At 37.8% G+C, this 20659-nt stretch overlaps 1 protein-coding gene across 1 annotated transcript in view; it reads right to left on the bottom strand.

The window, feature by feature from the left end:
• The window catches only part of LOC104623282 (metabotropic glutamate receptor 1-like), a 123854-nt gene that overhangs the window by 80385 nt on the left and 22810 nt on the right, over positions 1 to 20659 (bottom strand). The gene's annotated exons all lie outside the window — the stretch shown is intronic.

Genomic DNA, 20659 nt, shown 5'->3' with positions numbered 1-20659 from the left:
ACCAGACATTAGGAAAATGTGGTGGTGCATAGGCATCAGATGGGCAACTGAGCAGCTGGCCAGCTGCCAGGCCTCTAAACACAGCAGTGGTAAATTTGCAAGGATGTTGCAATTCAATTTTGTCTTAATCTAAAGCAATATGCAAGGGAAGTGCACGAGGGACTGTGGTGAGAAGTAATGAACTGCTTTTCCTTCTGTGAAAGTCATAACTGACTCAAATAAAGCCAGCAATGTTTCACCAGTGTGGTCCTAGTGTCAGTCAATCAGGTACCAGGCACCTTAGTCCCCAAACAAGTTTTTTCCCCATAAAACTGTCAATAACAATAGGAAAAAGTGTAATCTGTGCAGTGGCTACTTTTCCAGAAAGCAATTCATATTTCAGACTGCAATTATTACCAGAATCAGCTTGAACAAGTTAGAGCTCATTCCCAGAGCTGGAATTAGAATAAATATGCATCTCTAGACTGCTCAGCCTTTTATAGCACACGTGTGTTATAATAACGGCCAGATTCACAGCACTGATATTGGTCATTCAAATTCTGTGCTGCAGAGGAAAAGAAAAAATAAAAGAAAACATCATCAGAGTGACTTTGAATTCTAAAGTTAGTCTCTGTGTATAGTCAAGAGAGGTGTAAACATCTCTGTTGGGCAGCTGAAGGATCCTTTGTGCATCCTGAGTCAGTAGACCAGGAAGGGACAACCTGGTCTTCTCAGAGGGCACCTGCTTCAGACCTCTCCAGCCAGGCAGGAGGCACTTAGACAGAAGAATCAGATTAAGCAGGGGCATCGTTCACATTTGCACACTTGATCCGACTGGCAAAGCTGTTCACACAAGCAGTGACAGAAACCTGGGTTAATGTTCTTTCTCAATCCAAGAGATCTGAAAGGTCCTCATTCCTCCTCAGGTGTGTCTTAAGCCATGGGTGAAACCAATGGGCACTCTCAATTTCAATAGCGTAAGTAAGTGTGGAAAAGAAGCTGAAAAGGAGATCATGCAGTGGAGTCCATTTTCTGTAGCCTGGAATTAGGCTGCTAAGGTGAGAAGAAAGACTCCAGCTTTCACTCACAGTTTCCTGGATTACTTATGCATTTTACATGACTTTTTTTTTTTTCTTTAAATAAAGAATGAAACAAGCCAGAAAATTCTTATTTAAAACTATTCAGCACTGAACTTTCCAAATGCATGTTCACTGAAGCAGATCAAAAAATTCAGAAAAATTGTGGAACTCTCTATAGCATGGGATTTTGTGCTCATTTTAAGAGGTAGAGAATGTGTCTGGATGTAAGATTATTTTTAGTCTCAGAACTTATTCAACAAAAAAATTACAAAATGGTAGTCACTTGAGCTTCCATAACATAAGGGTATTAATTTATTTTTTGTATTCTTATTGGGCAGTGTTTATGTCTGCTTAAAGACTACAATCACCTTTCAAGTGACATTGCCAATCAATGTTTGGAGCTTCCATAGTGCTAAGGATTGCAGCTGAACTGTAGCAGTAAAATTATAAAATACCATCTTTGACGTTAAAATATTACTTCAATATGCACTATGTCAGCTCCAAAACATTAACATTTATATAAAATTATTAATTACCTACAGCTAACTTAGCCTTCTTGCAATCGGCGGCACATCTATTAGCAAACACATTCTGCACTACTTCAGCAATTCCATCCAAGACTTAAATAAAGAACTTGTGTTTTGATACTATTTTGACTTTTGGGCAACATTCAGACTTGAAATTAGCGATTTCTTAGTGAAGTACCATCCCTGACTGTAAGCTGGCAGTTGAATTTATTATCTTGCCAGTAACAACCTAGGCTGAACGCAGATTTGTACTTCAGTTTAAGTAAAAGGTAGTAGCTAGCATTATCCATTGATAACAGAAAAATACATGTACTGAAAACAGATGCTTGAGTAAACACAATGCATGAGTTATGACCTGAAGTAGGTATGGTTTCAAAATACTGACTGAACCATTTTCTGCTGATATCAAAATCCTTTGATAAAGCCAGGGTGGGGAGAAGGCTGACTGAAGCCTGAGCTTATCAGACCCAAGAAATGCAGGCAGACCCCTTATGTTTGTCTTGAAAATATAAGCTGAAAGAAGCTGTTTCCAGCCTCCCAGGCTAGTGTTTCTTCAGACCACAGAAGGATGCTGGCATGGCAGCACTGCCTGAGCAACAGAGGGAATTTCTAACCGCTGGACCAGGCTGGGTAACATCCCTGAAAGGAAGTTTCCCTCGTTGCTCTTTTGTGGATGTCTGCTTTTTTTGCAGCCCTCTTTTCCAGATCAAAAACTTTCACCAGTTTTCAGGCATGAAACGAGCTATATGGACTCTCTCCAGACTTCCCGTAGTAAAGTGGACTACAGTATGATTGAGTGAAAGCATTAGATTAGGAAAGTATCTTTAAAGGAATTTCAATCCAAATTAAATACTTGGCAAAGCACAGGCCTTTGATCAACCTAAAGCATATTTCACAGAAAACAGTTGCTGCTCAGTTTCTATTTCTCTTTGGAATAAAGGGTTGCTGAAGTGCTCAGAGAAACAGAATTTCTCCTCTTTCAGATCCCCATTGTAAAGCTGGTTCCTGGAAATGCTGTTAGGTGACCCAGCAAAAGGACCGTACTAGCTTTTCTTAACTGTGCCTGTTGCCTTTTCAGGATGAGCAATTCAAGAGCATCCTGCTTCTGCTTCTCTTTTCAAGGATTTCTCCTGTTGACAGGAGCATTTACATGAGAATGCAGAACAGGCACTGACTGACACTGTGTTGAGGCTCACATAACTATCAAATTATGTTAGATTAGAATAAATGTCATTGACATACAGGAACATAACATGCTCACTAAAGCTTCTGCACTAACAAATTTGAATGTTTACTGAAAACTATTTAAAGATAGTATAACAGTCTGTTCAAAATTTGGGAATTTTTTTTGTTTTGCATGTATATGATAGAGAAAGGGAAACTGTAAGCTATTTTGACAGGTGACATCCAATCAGTTTTGTCCCATCTCACATTTCTCATGGAGACAGGTTTGAGAATATGCTGAAAAATGTGTTCCAGAGATGAGGGAGATATTTCTTACTGTGTGTTACTATACCCTGTAAACAAATACACCTGTGCATATGGACACTAAGATGTGAGTGAAACTTAAAAATAATGGAACAACTACTAATAAAAATCTTGGGGTTTTTTTTACTATTTATAGTCAAAGTGTTGTATGGTTGAGTCTCAAACCTGTAAGATATACAGGAATGATCTGCAAATCTCACAGCAATAGATAATTCCTATTTCTGGCCAGGCTGAAAACAGCATGTAAAGTTCAGGAAGCAGTGACAGGAAGAGTTGTCTAACGTTTTGGGTGGATATAAAAGGAACTGGAAAAACACACATACAGCCTACCAACTAGAAAACATCTGATCCAAAGATGGTGGCTAAGATGGAGAGTGGAGGTACAGATACTGATAGTATTCTTTGCTTGGGAAAGTGGATGAAGTCACTCAGCAAATGACATCTTAAAGTTGTTCCTAGCTAATAATGAAGAATTGTTTGAGATTGCAGAGATATAAATTTGGGTCCAACCATTCATTCATCATAACACAAAGGATGTAATGAGAGCTGCTGCTCTCAATGAATGAGCTTCAATCAACTCAGGGAACAGATAGGTATCTTGGTAAGATGATGTATTAAAAGAATGTGAAAATGTATAAAGGAGTGTGAAAAGTGTCATTTATTGAGAGATACAATGTTAAATGCACAATGGCACAATGCCACAACTCTTCAATAACAAGAAAAATTGACCAGAAGTTGCAGATAAATGTCATGTGTCAAATATGGAAATATAAAGAGCAGTGCAGATATGAAGGGATAAAACTCAAATTTAAAATGTAAAGGAACAAAAAAATTACATAGGTCCATTTGAATGAAGATTAAATCCATTATTTAAACAACAGAGGAGAACAAATAACAAATGATGCAGCACCTAATGCTTTTCTGACCTCTGTCTTCAGTTAAGGATTAATAAGTGCTGACTACAATTTTAACAAAACAAAGAAAGAAAAGTTGGTGCCAAGAAAAGAATAGCTTCTAGAACTAAACTATGGGCATCCCTGTTAAAAGGTGTGATGAAATTCATTATTGAGTACTAAGGAATGGACGGAGGCAGTCCCTGCACTGTCAATAGTTGTCCTGAAGACCCCCATAAAAGAACACAGGAAGTCTCAGGGGATTGAAGAAGGATGAACACACTGCTATTATGGACATTTGATGTGCATGGTTTTTCATTACTTTAGAATTTTACAGAGAGCAGAATAAGAAAGTGTTCCTGAAAAAAAGAATCTTCAAACAATGCAGTCCACAAGAATAAACTAGCATAGCAATATTGCTGTAAGTGTTGTAACCCAAAATGCTGAACTGTTAATTAGCTGAAGAAATTAACATAGGTGGAATCATTCCCAATTTACCAACTAGGTTAACTCTGCTCCAAGTTGGAAGAACAACAATGTATCTGACTGCACACACAGAAAATTTTGGCACAAGTCAACAGGTGCAATCTCTAGATGATCTATTTGTCTTCAGAGTGGGGCAGATTTGCAAGCTGTTCACTGTGTCAATGAAAATTTCCAAATAAGCATAGAAAACTTTTCTTATTTGAATTTGTGTTCTGACTCATAAAACCTTTAAATTGGGATTTCTGGTATAACATGCCTCAGAGACAAAGGCTCATTCTAAGCATGGATACCACCAGTAGGGGAGAACGTGTATCAATATCTCCCCTGATATCCCATGGAGTCAAACACATAAAGCATCTGCTAAAAGACAGACAGTAGCTTTAGCTGAAACTGTAAAACCAATACAGACAATTTATGCTTTGGCTATCTAATACTGAACACAGGATGAGCTTCATCCTGAAGTTCACTGTTCTCCTAACAGCTGTCTCTGATGCTTAGCCAGAGAAATGTTTGTTTAACCTGCTGAAGCAATTATAAGGACCAAATTAAAATGTCAGTACTAGGAATAATATGCCTTTTACCGATTTTCAGCTTAAGGTAAGAGCAAGTGTAACGAATTTCATCTAGGGAAAACACCCAGTTTTAAATAAAAACTATGTGAGAGGAGGTAGAAGACATGAGATGCACTGTAATGGATGAAACACTAATGACATTCCTTTCAGAGGTTTGGTCAGGGACAAGCTGTAAGCAACAGTTCTTGTGACTTTTAAAGACTAAAGCAAGGTTACAATCTAGATTTTGAAGAAGCAAAGTGTCTAGTACTTAACACTTATCCTTTTGAAAAACATGCTTCCACTCTAGTTTAATTAACACCATCCAAACCCCAATATTTCTTTTTTTTATTTATTTGTTCACATGATTTATTTAACACTGAAATCCTTTATTTATACAGAGCTGTGCAGGTAATTTACTTGTAACAGAGATTATTTAACTGAACCAACAGTGAATTGTGCATGAGACCACCTGTGTCCATACACAGCTCAAGTGAAGTCACCCAGTTCCCACCCAAAGGCAATGAATCTGAGCTGTGACCTTAATCATGGGACTTAACTTTTTCTTTTAAAAGAGGGTTCAGATACAGAGGGTGCCACCAGTTATAACATGCTCACAGTAAATGTGTGTCGCCCATTTGTTCTTTCCAAGTTACAGATTTGCTAATTCTCATCACTTACACTAAAAATTTTGTTATGGGCAAAAGGAACACACTTTATATGCAAACCAAAGAAATTCTTGTCAGTTTAATTAGTTTTAAGAGCCTGATCCATTATTTTTAATCTAGTCACAATTATACTAATATTTTATTACATATATAATATAGTATAAAATGTAGTATAATGTATTACAGATGTATAATTATCTAATATGTATTTAAATATTATAAAAATTGGATTTTGATGATCCAATCTTTGATGTTTTGTCCACCTTAAGGTCAAAAGCTTGAGGGGGGTGGGATGAGGGGTGCAGGGGAGAGGACAGAAGAGGGGGAATCTTCAGTATCCAGAGAACTTTTTCAGGAGGAGAGTGATTATGATGGTTTCTTCCTCCTCACTCAGAGTAGTTTTTGCATTTGCTAACATGCTCTACACCTTGCTTTTTCTTCATTGGTCAGCAAGTCTACATTACAAGTAAATTCACCATATATGATCTCTTTTTTTACTGTTCTTTGTTCTTTTTGTTATGCCTGAAACCAGTTTTATCAAGTTCCCAAGGTTGCATTCCTTCACTGGCCACTGGTGAGTTGCTCACAGCCCTGGAGCCTCCAATATCAATCTATGCCTGTGCTTTTAAGACCTCTGCTATCACCCCATGCCTTTACTCCTCTGTGCTGCAGTTTATTCTAGACCTACAGGTAGTTCATTCCACACACAGTAAGCACATTTTATTACCTACTAGTTGCAGAAATAACAATAAGCATCACAACCACACAATCACGGAAAACTAAACAAAAGCTAAACAAAGCAGGTACTAGTCACATGGTCATTAGCTAATTGGTGCTGCAAGCTGAAACAAATCTCCAGGCAGGCCAAGACAAAGCCTAGAATCCTGTGACCTGTTACAAGCAATAACATCACCAAATTTTTACTGGACTACAGTACGTCATCTGAAAGAACAAAGATAAACTTGTGGTTTCTAGGATAGAAAAAATTCAGCAACAGATTTCTATAGCAAAAGTAGATCTGATATCTACCTCTGAACACCATAGGTGAGATAGGGCTGAAAGAATAACATACTTGAAGTTCAGTCTACTGAGGCTGGGTTATGCATCCATGTGAGGTCAAGGAAATGAGGTAAGAGTTATGTCTGCTTACTGATACACACACAAGGATGTATTTGTATGCCTAATTATCTATATTATACTTCAGACTAATAAGCTGCACATGTGTAATATTACAAACTCACATCTTAACCTTTCCTAGCCCATCTGCTCAGCTGAACAGTACAACAGACCAAATCCCAAAGAAAATACCTAAAAAAGGATTTTGAACACTGGCTTCAAAGACAACTTGCTCTTTTAATCTTCTATTTGGTCCTATATAGTCACCACAAACCCAAAACAATTTGTTTCACTGCAAGATGCCACCTGAATGATGTAAAATTTTTTGTTCTACAATATGAAAGGTAAGATTTACAATTTTTCATGCAAAGCTTTTCTTGTCTTGTTCGCTATATATTGACGACACCATCATGTGACTTCTTCCATATACGAGTACTTCCTTCCTGCTGTTTGCATGACCTTCCATCTATGTCCATCTCTATTCTCATTGTTTACAGAAGGAATTTTAAAACAAGAACATGCTAAGCTAGGCCTGTGATTAAAATATTTATGAATGTTGCATAGATGCCATGGGAACCAAAAAGGGAAGCTGTGATTTGTATATTCAACCAGGTTGCTAAGCGAAGAAACATCTTTTCCATTACAGGCTGCATGACTGCAGGAAAGCTTTAGGGAAGATGCAATCCCTATAGAAAGGAAACCCGTAGGTCATCAAGTAAGAATAACTTATTCTAAGCTACGTGAAAGCTTTCTGTTTAAATGCAGGAGAAGCTTGGTTAAAAAGAAATAAAAAGATATAGAGGTGTCCACTGCCAAAGGCTCCAACTTATTATATCAAATTGTTCCTTACTCTATTCATACTATATGAAAGAATCAGTTTATTTTCACATTGTGGTATTGTCCTTTATAATACAGGACTTCACAGAAGGTGATCTTATGAAAAGTGAATTGGAAATAAAAAATATTGAAAGGAAAAGTCCTTCACATCCAAGACAGTCATGTCTAACATACTTGAACTTTCAAACAAACCGTTGGTATGGCAACAAAAAACATTCATAGTTCAAATGTAGAATTGATAGTGTGGGATATATTGCGTATTCACACAGTTGTCTGTATTCACATTCAAAAATACATTTTGAAGCCTCTGTTATTTGAGTAGTCGTACATGCAGATGCTCCTTGCTATGTATTTTCCAAGCCAAATAGATCCAATAAAATTCTTCCAAGAAATTATTGTAAATTATTACCACTTCCCCAAAAGCAGTAAGAAAAATATAGTTTTCTGACCAGTCCCAATAATTTAGGTTGCTCATGTCTGAACAGAATTTGTATACAGGTTTTGCCTCTCTATTTGGCACAGTTTCTGAAATTTCACTGCAGGGGAATCTGACATTAAAGTAACAAATTATCAGATACAACACAAACACAGATACCTTGTAGGTGCAAATACATAATTTTAAGTATCAAACAGGAATGGTATTTACAAAAACCAACCCTCACCTCGGATTGGCATCAATTATAGCCTGACATGCAAAATCCTTTTGACATGGTAGAGCAAAAGGCTCATCTAGATGTTCTCCGAGATACATGACACACGAGGGAGTCATCTCCTTCATATTCCATTTGTCTATCTAGCTTACTCATGTCCTGAATGTGCTGAACTACAAGATGTCAAAAAAGTCATCAAGGTATCATTTAGCCCTCTCACACTGAAGAACGCTGAACATTTTATTTCTTATAGCTGTACCAAGAGCACATACTGACAGATGCTTAGGAAGTTGTGCTTGTTTCCACCATACAAAATTAAAAAGCACATCTCTCTGATGCACTCCACATAACGATCTTAGCCAACAACACCCATCAGTCCTAAGCAGAGGGCATGCCAACACCCTTCTTGGCTGAAACTATACTGTGCCATTTTTAAGGATGGTCCAAAAGGCTGGTGCCATCTGGATCACTATCTTTTCTTCTCGGTGCATGAGAGCAGCTGTAAACATAAAATATGAAATCCAACATCAGAGTTCTACTGAGAGAGAGCATGGCCAGATGATTAAATCTGTGAGCTGCTTCTATCGTGTCCTTGTATGCTGGTAAAAAGAATCCCAAAATTGTCATTTACCCTCTTTACAGAAGCAACTAAACACCCCAGTACTGCTCTTAAGATATGCTAATCAAGCTACTCTTACTGGAAGCATTATCAGTGCCATGAAAGGTAACCTCATGTTCATCACACATCACCATCTACTGTCTAGCTCATTTTCGTTCAATGTAAAGATGTCTTACTTCGCTGATATGTTACTAAAGTACATTAGAACAAGCAGTCAATGTGCATTTGCTTCGTAACCTACTCTAGTAATGGAAACACTCCAAGAAAACTGGCAAAAGATGTCGTTTGTGGTACTTGGCAAGATAATGCAGTATGTGAAGGCAACGCATCTTCAGAGAAAACAAACAAATCAATAACAGGCATTTCATCACTTTCAGATTAACTGAAAGGAATTTAATTCCAGTTCTTGTATAGGCTCAGTATAGTACGTGCATGTGTGCATGTGTTCCAGCAAGTTTTCTGGTAGAGTCTGCTTTAAGCATCAGTTGACACTCCACTCTGCAATTCAGACAAATCCTTAACTAGAATTCTCTGACACAAGACCTCTCACTTTATTAAATCATGTTTTAACCTTATTATGCCATAGTGGGTAGATACCTTTTGTCAGCAGTCAGCAAATCTCATTTATTGTGGCCAAGGTCATATTTTCTATTTTGAACCAAATCATCCATCTGTCACCTCACTTTGGCCAAGGCTGTTACTGTATTTGACTTCACTTTGTGTCAGTCTGTATGTACACCAAAAAATCTCCTTCAGATTGAATCTCTTTCAGATTTAACATGTCTTATTAAGGTCTTTAAATAAAAAATGTAAAAAGGAAGAAATTTGCAACATTTTTAAGCATTAAAAGTGTTTCCAACCAAGATCAGTAGCCACTTCGAGTGCAAATACAGTGCTGAAAAGCTGAAAGAATAGTAAACACCATTTGTAATACTAATTGTGTTACATTAAAGAACAATTTTTATCTTTTCTTATGTATTCATTACACTGCAATTCATTGCATTTCTCAGATCATGCAGTAACGAACTCTTTTCCTAATGGATATTCAATACTAAGTCATTTACACCAATTTATTTCAGTAACAAATTAATTCTAGAACCACCACAACTAACAAGGCACTGATTCTCTATCTAGTTGGTTTTTGTAGCATTTCTACATAGCCCCCCCAGTGAATAACCACAGCTCCTCTGCTGTCCCTTCTTTTCTTTTTGACTCCAGACTCAACAGAAGTACCCTCTGGCCCCATCCATGCTGACTGCCTGGCCAGGGAAGAGGTGCTTCTTGGTGAGCCAGGAGGCAGAAGAGGTAGCTCTAGCTCTCACTAAGCTAAAGGACACTGCTTTGGGATTTTCCCTCTGCACAGATGCTGATTGTGGTAAGACTGGTAGGAACTTTAATCCTGAAGAACTTTATTCGTCTGCCAAATCTCTTTGAAATTGGCCAAGAAGCTCAATACTTAGTCTAGGCTGCCTGGTAGGCCAGCAGATGGCCTGATCATTTAGGATTTTTTTTTTTCCTGTAGAGACTATGATAAGAAAAAGAGTGAATTTCAGCTAAACTCATTCCCTTTCACATTCTTTTTTAGAACTAAAATTTTTATAACTAAGTATTCAGATGCTCATCTCTTCCAGATCTCGCTTTCCCAGTAGAAAGTGTGATTGTCCATAAAGTAAAAGTTATAATACATTATTAAAGAATGTACTCAGAACTTTTGCCTTTTTTTTTTCCTTTTCTTGTCTTGTGAAGGGGAACCGTGTGTTAAGTTTAAGGGCATTCCAGCAAGACTGTGAAATAAGAACTTCAGCAAGCTTAGAAACATAACCATTCTTGCTAATGAAATGTCCCAGATTCTTATGCTTCTCCAGGACGCAGTCAACTGCTTTTTTCATTATTATTATTCTTTTTTATTTTTAAGGACAAATGGATCCAGATGTTTATTTTTCTATTTTCATATCTCTCACCATTATCCAGAATTGTAGTCTTTTAGAGAATGATTTTACACAGAGTATTTCTTATTACTGACTGATTGTACATTTCTTGCCAATACCACATACTTAATTCAATTCAGAACCGAGTTGTATATCTATATTTTGTCCTCTCTCCTCATTTTTTCCTTTGATGACAAAGAGTTTAATTAAAAACAAAGATATGGTGACTGGGAAACCCTTAAACATTGATGTAAGAGACAAAGTACTCTTAGTTCTTTCAAATAATTTCTTTTTTAAAAAATCAATATCCATAAGTACTAGATATTTTATGGAACTGGCAATGGGATGTGAAGACTTCTATCAGTATTCATGTCCAGCCTTACTACTGAAAGTAGAAACTTGAGTAGATCACCATACCAATGAGTGTTATTGAATGCATATTGATGTGAATCCTGTTCCTCGTGAAACAAAAGCAGTGCCATTGGAAGGCAAATGTAGTTGACTTATCATTTTGTATCACTATTCAGGAGGCCAAAGATGGTTGTCCTCTTTCGCTGGGAGCATTACATTGTTAGGTGTTACACTATATCTGTTTGGTCTGTAAAGGACATACACTTCTGCTGTTTTCCCTCTAGTATGCTATGTGAAAACTAACTTCACTTGTTTTCCAAAAAGAATTTAAAACCTGATTAATATATTCCAACTAGATAGCACACATTTATCCCCTGTGATTTTCCTTATATAACCGAAGTATCATTTGACTTTCAGCATGTTTTTCCTTCAGGACAACTGAGGGGAAATACACAGACGTAATCAGTATTCCTAGATAACACCTGAATAAACAGAGATCATCTAATCTATAAAAGAACAACAAAGCATTAACACGTTGATTCTCATAACACTCCTGCAGAGAAACAGACAAGAAAGCATTACTATGCCCATTTCACAGATTGCAAAAAGACCACACATTTGCAGGAGTGTTTTGCTCAGGGACACAAAGTAGAAATAATAATCATAAATCAACATTTCCTTCTTCAGGAGCTTTAGCTACAGATGACCATCTCCCTTCTCTAACCTGAAAACAACATACAGTCCCCAGCCTGCTCTCAGAAATATTAGTCAAAGAAGTCACAATACAACCCCAAAACCTCTGACGAAAAATAGGTCAATAATGTAACCCATAGCTGGATACAGCTAGAGTCATTGAATGTTATTGTTTCAAAAGGTGCTGGGAAAAAAACAAAGAACAGGTGTTTGTGTTGATGGGAATAAGGTTGAAATCCAATACTTGTTTCTGTTCTTAGTAACCCTTACTCCATGATTTTTCCTGTCTAATCTTAATGACCTTAAATCTTCTGAAAGTCAGCTGTGCTAGAAATGTCAAGCAATGATTTAAATTCATTCACTATTAATGCAGCAGCAGCAGACCACAAACACAAAATTCAGGATTCAGACAGTTTGCCTCAGGACTTGGTGTTATCTGAAATAATAGAAACCATATTTGTCACAGTCTTTTAATCGTTTAAGCAAGTAGAAGCCATGGAGTGTGAACATATCCCAAAAACCAGTCTCTAAGGTATGTGTATTCTGATGTATTAAAAGGTTTAAAAAAAGAAAGTAATTTGATTGTATGTGTTCTCCATTACATATGTAAGTGCTCTACACTGCCATAAATGAAACACTTGCCAGACTGCAAAGCATAAAGATTCTTCTTTATGAAGCAAACATGCATTTAGCCAGGTCTGATCATTGCCAGCAGTTGTTCCTGACTGTGGTCAGCAAAGCATGTTAAATAGACTTTATCTTATCATAACCTACCATGATAACAACTCTGTGTCTATACCCCCAGCACAGCTCTGCAATCCCTCCCTCACCACATACACTGACATGCCAAATATATCCTCTGGGCTCAGCATGCCTTGCATCAGGTCCTGCTTCTACGTGATGGTCTGGTGAAAAGGAAAAGATAGGGAGCAGCTGATGTGGAATAATCACAACTATAGAAGAAACTGATAGTTATCTAAACCTTTGTGCTTGAGACTCTGACAGGCTCAGGCTATTATTAGAACATGTTAATTAGTATGTGCTCTCTGGTTTTCTCTCTGTTACTCTTCTTGGCAAGTTGAAAAAAAATTGAAAATAAGCGTTAATTCACCTTATAAATTAACAGATACACAATGGGGAAGTGTTGTTTGACTATTTTCAGTTTGACTAACTTCATAAGACTTAACAAAAGAAACCCTAGTCTCATAGCTACGTGAAATTATCAGCCAGTAAAAATCTTGTATCAAATATCACAGTAATAATGTGTAATGAACAGGGTTTTTCATTTTGATGCAACTATGGAGAATGTTAGGTGGTAATTAAGAAAGTGCTTAGTAAGAATTTCTTACTTTCACTGAGTTCCAACAGAGACAAACCAAGAAGGAAGAAGATGGGAGAAAGGAAATTCTTGCTGATCAGCAGTAGATCAGAAGCTCTGAACAATGCAATGATAGTAGCTGTTATAGTTTGCAATGTCTTTCAGGACAGTGTCCCTGCTACTGTGTTGCCAGGCATCCAAGTTACTTCTGGGTCTTTTTGATAACTATTAAGATTCTTGTTCAGACCACATCAGTTCCCAGCATGATAGTCACAGAAGACTATCGAAAGAGTGAAGCACATAAGGAAAAACCTAGCCCTAGGGATGCCAAGCAGTTGTGCTCTCCTGCACAGCTAAAATCCTGACCAGCATGACACTGGTTAAATGGGAAGAGAAAGAAGTAGCAGTCATGGCTTTCCTCCTCAAAGTAGAAGGGAATTATTCAGAAGTACTTGTGAGCCAGCCACATGTGCCTACCAAATGTATCTTTTGGCTCTAGCAGCGCAAAGGGGATTGTGCATTGTGCCCTGCAGAGAATCCCAAAATGGGGGCAAGGGGACCTTGTCCGGGGGGATGTGGGACCTGGGCAGGCTCTCCTTGGCCAATACCACCTGAGCCACTGATACTTAAAATGACATCAGCAAATGTTATGCAAATGGAAGCCTGAAATATATGATTGTACACTGAGAAAGTCTTTCTATACACCCTCCTCCTACCCCACTCCCCCAAAAAACAAAAAAAAAAGCAAATGATTGGTGTTTTCCAGTTTTTGACTGGTGAAATTGTAACATTGGGGGACCCTTCGGAAACAGTTGCTGTTAACTACAGAGAGATGATGACACTGATAATATGCTGTCTTTGCTGTAAATATCACCCTTCATTCCTTAAAATACAGGGCTTCTATTTACGTTTGTTGCAGCGAAGGTTCAGTTCCTCCTGTAGGTCAGAGCAGAAGATTACTTAATTACATACTTTTATGACAGAAAATCACTGATTCACATCTGCCTTTGTATCAAAATATATCCGCCTTTAATCTATCTATATTAATTGCATCAAGTATGCGTAGTCTGCATGCTGGTGTAAATGAAAAATACAACATCTAATTTTCTAATACGGACAATAGATTCAGAAAATTAGTCATATTTTAAATTGAAAAGTTAGGACATTGTTCTGCTTAATAATTGGCAGTGTGTATTCATACCACAGCTGACTGTCAACATGAAGCCAAATCACTTTTCTATTACCACAAATATGAAAACAGTCCTTATAGATAAAAACCTAATCATAAATCTAGGTCCTGGTGTCTCTCTGAAATAACCCCAAGGTTACTTCTGACATTCATTCCCTTTGAGAAACTTCAAATACTAAATTTTAGAAGCCTAACTTTCAAGTAACAGAATGGAATCAGGGGAAAACTTAATACACCACATCAGTGACAGGTTCTATCTCTGCAGGCTTGCAAGCTTCAGGAGCACTGTAGCTTTTAACGTAAAAGTAGTCAGTTTTGTGCCACTCAATAGAAACTATGAACCAAAAAGGAGTCTGGACATACCAAAGCAGTTGCCCAAGGCCTCAGAGATACACCAAGATCTCAAGAGACCCCCCTCTTGAGCTTCTGCAAGGACAGAAAGGTCTCCAGTGCTGTTGACCCGAGCTATATACCAAAGCTTCCTGAACCATCCCGCTTGGGCCAATAGTCCCCAACCCCAACAGTGCTGAGAAAGAAACTCAGGACACAACTTCAGGCTTTGCTTTCCCTATGAGTCCCATCCTCAACTTTCATTTGTCAAATACAGCTTCATCTCTTAGAGACTCTTGCATCTTTGGAAACAAAATATTCCCATCTCACAACTAAATTTAAAGTTATGCAGAACAAAAACACCTCAACACCACAAATCTACCTTCTGTTTATGTATCAGTAAAGAGCTTCTGTGCTACTTCTAACAAAGAAGGTATGTAAGTTACACACATGCACCATTCCCAACATTAAACTTATTTTGTGAAGGTGCATGAAAATGTAGATAATGAGTATAAAACTGGAGACATGACAAGGAAGAACATGCTAAATAGCCACCTTCCCACTTCTGAAGGCTGGGTTGACATTCTATTGACAGAAATGTATCTGCTGGCTAACAAATATTTTGGTGTACAGACATGCTCTTCTCTTCTCAAACCGTCATCAGCTTTTTTGGACACAAGATATACTCTGGAAATGAGGAGAGAAACTGTGACAGTTCAATGAAATTACCTTTCAAAATGAGTAGTTCTTAAAGCATGAGACAAAAAAGAATTTAAATAAATAGGGTGAGTAAATAAAGGAAAATGAGATACGACAGCCTCTTACAACAAGATCACATATGTCAGCAGTATGGAATATGTGATTATACTGACAATATAAGGAAAAAGAAAAAGATTAGACCAAAATCAAATTCTGTCTTGAAAATCAGAGATAGATGGTCTACTTATTGCAAAGAAATATTACCTCAGTACTCAGAAACAAAATTTCAAATAAAATTTTGATGCACCCATAGACAGGGACCAAGGCACAAAGCAGGTTCAAAGCCTGAAGAATACCATTTTCAGAGACCCCTTAACATTTTATCACTGACAAAGCTGTGTCACTCTTCTCCATGACTACTGTATAAGATGAATACGTAGTTATCCTTGAATAAATAAATTAACAAACATGTCTATATCTAACATGTCATTTTATTGTATACAATGCTTACAAACGCATCTGCTGGCTTTTCAATCAAGCTGATTTTCTGACCTTTGTGACTGGCAAGTCTCAGCTCATTTCTTGCTTCTGAATCTTCTTCCCTTCTGTGTTTCCAGTCATCTTTAATTAGCACAATTAAAGTCAAGCTAGAGATATATTTGCTGTAACTTTTACTCATTCTTTGCTAACCTACTAAATGTTATCCTGTACTTCTTCTTAAACTATAATATAAATTTTTTGCTTACATTTTAGTAGTAACTCAGTAGTCTAGAATGTAAGGTTACATTATAAATGTATACTTTTTATCATGACCACGCAACATAAGTCCTTTCAAGAAACCAGTATTAAACCCAAGATCATGTTTCCTCTATAATGTTTAAGTTAGATCACTGTAAAAGTCTCACTTTTCTTTGCGACCTTTTTATTTTGTGGAACTTTAAGCCTACACTTAAGTTTTGCTGGACAGGAGCAACATCATCGCCTTGACCTTGCATAAATAAGTCAACAAGCAGTCCTCTTTCTTCACTCTTACTGCGTTTAAGATCCAGTTTTAACAGAGTTTCTATGAGAGACTATGGAGTTTTCAATGAGCAGGTTCTCTGAAAATGTTTGGTGCCAAAATAGACAGACTTTTTTAAACCTAAGACCAATCTGCTGCTTTTGCTTTCCAAACACTTTATTTTGTGGCAGCAGTAGTGAGAATCTGAGTGATCTCATCTCTTCCCAAAGGAGCTCCATTTCTATGGATGGTCGCTGCTTTTCTGTGTTATGCAGCTAGAGGATTTCAGTGTAAACTCAGCATTTTATGAGGGGATAACAGTAACCAAACTAACCAATCAGACATGTTAGCATGTTCTTAAAGCTGAGGAACAGTACCAGCTTAAATCCATTACTTACTATGAAGATCTAGTGACTGGAAAAACTTTACCTTTTCCTACCAAACCTTATGTCCTGACAGCTGTTATACCTAAATGTCAAGTACTGGAATAATCATTAAAAATTAGAGCCTAATTCAAGTTCAGATTTAAAGATTCTTTTTATTTTTCCAGATTCAGTGTTTATGAAATAAATATTTACAATGTCACTGGCCTCTCCACTGCCCAGAACACTATCCCTCAGCATTTTATTCTAATTAAAAAAAAGTAACAACATAGAACATAATTTATATAATGTACAAGCTATTTTGAAACGATGTGGTGGGTTGACCATGGCTGGACACCAGGTACCCACCAAGCCACTCTCACTCCCCTCCTCAGCTGGGCAGGGGAGAGAAAAAAATAACAGAAGGCTGGTGGGTCAAGATAAGGGCACAGAGAGATCATTCAGCAATTACTGTCACAGGCAAAACAGACTTGACTTGGGGAAATTAGTTTAATTTATTACCAATCAAATCAGAGTAGGATAATGAGAAATAAATCTTAAAAACACCTTCCCCTCAGGCTCAGCTTCTCTCAATTTTCTCTATTTCCTCCCCACAAGCAGCACAGGGGAACAGGGAATGGGGGTTGCAGTCAGTTCATCACACGCTGTCTCTGCCACTCCTTCCTCCTCAGGGGGAGGACTCCTCACACTCTTCCCCTGCTCCAGGGTGGTGTCCCTCCTATGGGAGACAGTCCTCCACAAACTTCTCCAGTGAGTCCCTCCCATGGGCTGCAGTTCTTCATGAACTGCTCCAGCCTGGGCTTCCCACAGAGATCAAAGCCTCCTTCGGGCACATCCATTTGCTCCAGCATGTGGTCCTCCATGGGTTGCAGGTAGAGATCTCCTCCACCGTGGAGCACCATGGACTGCAGGGGCACAGCCTGCCTCACCATGGTCTTCACCACAGGCTGCAGGAGAATCTCTGCTCTGGCACCTGGAGCACCTCTTCCCCCTCCTTCTTCACTGACCTTGGTGTCTGCAGAGTTGTTCCTCTCACATATTCTCACTCCTGTTTTCAGCTGCAATTGCGCAGGTTTTTTCCCCTGCTTCTTAAATATGTTATCCCAGAGGCACTACCACTGTCACTGAAGGGCTTCAGATACAGTCTGACTTTATTTAAACATCACTAGCATAAGATAGCATGAATTATTCCAACAGGGACCCTAGCTTTGCCTGTCAACGATCTCCACAGGTGTTTGTACTGCAGTGGCTGTAATCATCTTAGAACTTCATCCTGTGAATCACAGAAAGGTTTAAGTGTGCAGGGTTCACTTAAGTCACATACCTTATACTATACATACTAAGGCCAGTCTCAGACAGAAGCTTTGTATTTTGCACAGAACTGTTTCACACTGTTACAGAAAACTCCCTTTTGCCTTTTTGGTCAAGGTAGTGGCCACAGTTTTGACCCCAAAGAATTCACATGTCTTGTAGATAGCTTTGTCAAAGATCACAAAGTTCCTTAAGGATTAAGGGAAAGCCAAGTCACTTCTATGGGGAGCCAATGCAAACAGGTGATATATTTGATGTACTCAAAGTATCCCATGCTGCTGAGAAAGCATGTTGCAGTGTCCCATGCTCCTAAGAACTTGAGTCTATATAGTTATTATATTGTGTTGGTGTAGTTCACAAAGAAAAACAAGAGGTTTCTATTACTATTATTATCCATGAGAACAGGTTGGAGTCTCGTAGATGACTGAAAATGGTGGGAGATTTTGGTTTGTAGAGTCACTATCAGCACAGCTTTCAAAAGCTTTACTAAAACTACAAGGAAGGGATGAATATTACATCTGCTGGAAATTACACTTGTAGGGAGATCAAAATTATTCACCAATTTGGAAAGCATGGAGGGTTAAATATTATGACAATTTATTTTGACATTCTCTAAAAGAAATAGTTTCAATATTTTCAAAATAGGAATATTCTGACTTTCTATTTTGAAATAGCATATTTGTTTTGAAATTGACACAACATTGTTCTGGATTTAACAAAAATGTTTCAGGTTGGCAAAGAATAAATTTTTTCTTCCTATGAGAAATGAAAACAAACTATAGAACTCATTAAAAGTTTTTTTGACTTGTTATAAGACAGATTGTTTAGTTTGGCCACTAAACTTTCAAAAAAGTGACAAAATTTATCATTCCTACAGCTTTTTGAAAGAAGAGGTGGAAAAAAGCAACTAGAAATACATACCTTTCATAGACCATGGTTTTTGAAGTTTGTTTTTCCTTGGCTATTATCCCACTACAGCATAAATTGTGTTCTTACATTGTAAACCCAAGATAAGCAGATACATATCACCTAGAGCACTGCACAGCTCTTTCTCCCTCTGTACATCTGCCCCTATCATTTAGCTCCCCATACACTCCATAATGGTCAATAGACCCTGGCTCCTTCAAGAGGGATGTAAATAATTGCCTACCTCGGGGGGGGATTTCAGTTACACAGCAAGGTTCCTTCTGCTTCTCAGTCTGAAAATTTGTGACAGTTTCATTTAAATGAATCACAGAGCTTTATATTAAGTTATATACAACATGGAACAATGCAACAGCTGAGGTCTTACTTTTATGTTAAATTCAATTTATTCTTACAAATGTCTCCACTATTTCAGCTTTCACTATGCCGCAGACTTAGGCATTAACAATGTATGAAGTTTATTTTAGAGGCTGCCAGGAGCTGGAAGATCTGGACAGGTAAGGAGCAGGTACATGAAGCTCTGCTTGCCTGGGGATAGAAAAAGTGATTTGGGGTTGACAGGAAAAGTAAATTTGAATCCAGTAAAATACCTGGCGATGAAACAGCAACTCTTAGCCTAGTTCTGCAGTGGGAACTGCAATCTCAAAGTCATAGATTACGTGAATGTAATGAATCATGAATAACTGTCTGGACAACAGCGCTGTTAAAGTGAATGTGAAATGAGAATAACTTTCTGATACAAAGTGCTTACCTATTAAAACAGAAAAATGTCCATGTGTTCTAGGATTGTGTTTCTGTCAGCAGTGAACATCCATTGCTTGTAATTCAAATGAAGATCTTTTACTTCCATTTTTTTTCTTCTCTGTAAAGAAATATATCTATTTCCTATCTCCTACACCTGTCTCCTAGGAGTATTGGCTGACTGGCTGATTTGTTTCAAGCCAGATGATTGACATTCCTTGTAATTCTCATCCTTGGTATGGAAATTACAGATGTGTTTGCTTGTTAATGTCTGATTCTTGTTTAAAGCTTCCTGAGCTATTTACTTCCACAAAACTTCAGTGGCATCTGTGAGTTCCACACATTAGTCTGAATATAAGAGGATGTCTTCTGTGTATTTTACATTTGCATACAGGAAGACTTGATTCAATTAAAAGCCAGCAAATCTTTCTTACATACAGGCTCTTACAACTCATCCTCTCCTACTTCCCCATTCTATTTGCCTTCGTCCTACAATGTATGTTTTCTTTCTCACATTTTAGCACCATCTCTTCTCCTTTCTTAGCCTTTTACCTTTCCTACTTCTTAATTCTGCCCACATCTCTCTACAACTGCAACTCTTACCCTGCTGGAGTAGCAGGTTGTGCAATTACTTAAGTCTTCCCATCGAAGAAGTTCTCTCATAAACATAACGGGAAACAGAAAAAAGAAATCAGTCACACTTGGACAACAGAGCTCTCGAGATACATTATTGTGCTCTATCATCCCCTATTTCTATTCTCATGCTTACCAGAGAGACTGTGGCAAATTTCTTGTGAAGACTTTAAACTCTCCATTCCCATTCTGCATTCATTTAACATACATTGTTATCACACTGTTGAGACAAATTAATTTGAAATGCATGCAGATCAACACATCTG

The sequence above is a fragment of the Phaethon lepturus genome, unplaced genomic scaffold (assembly GCF_000687285.1).
Source record: "Phaethon lepturus isolate BGI_N335 unplaced genomic scaffold, ASM68728v1 scaffold5227, whole genome shotgun sequence".
NCBI classification, from domain to species: domain Eukaryota; kingdom Metazoa; phylum Chordata; class Aves; order Phaethontiformes; family Phaethontidae; genus Phaethon; species Phaethon lepturus.
Note: the sequence above shows the minus strand (reverse complement) of the source record. Positions and strands in the feature narration are given on the sequence as shown.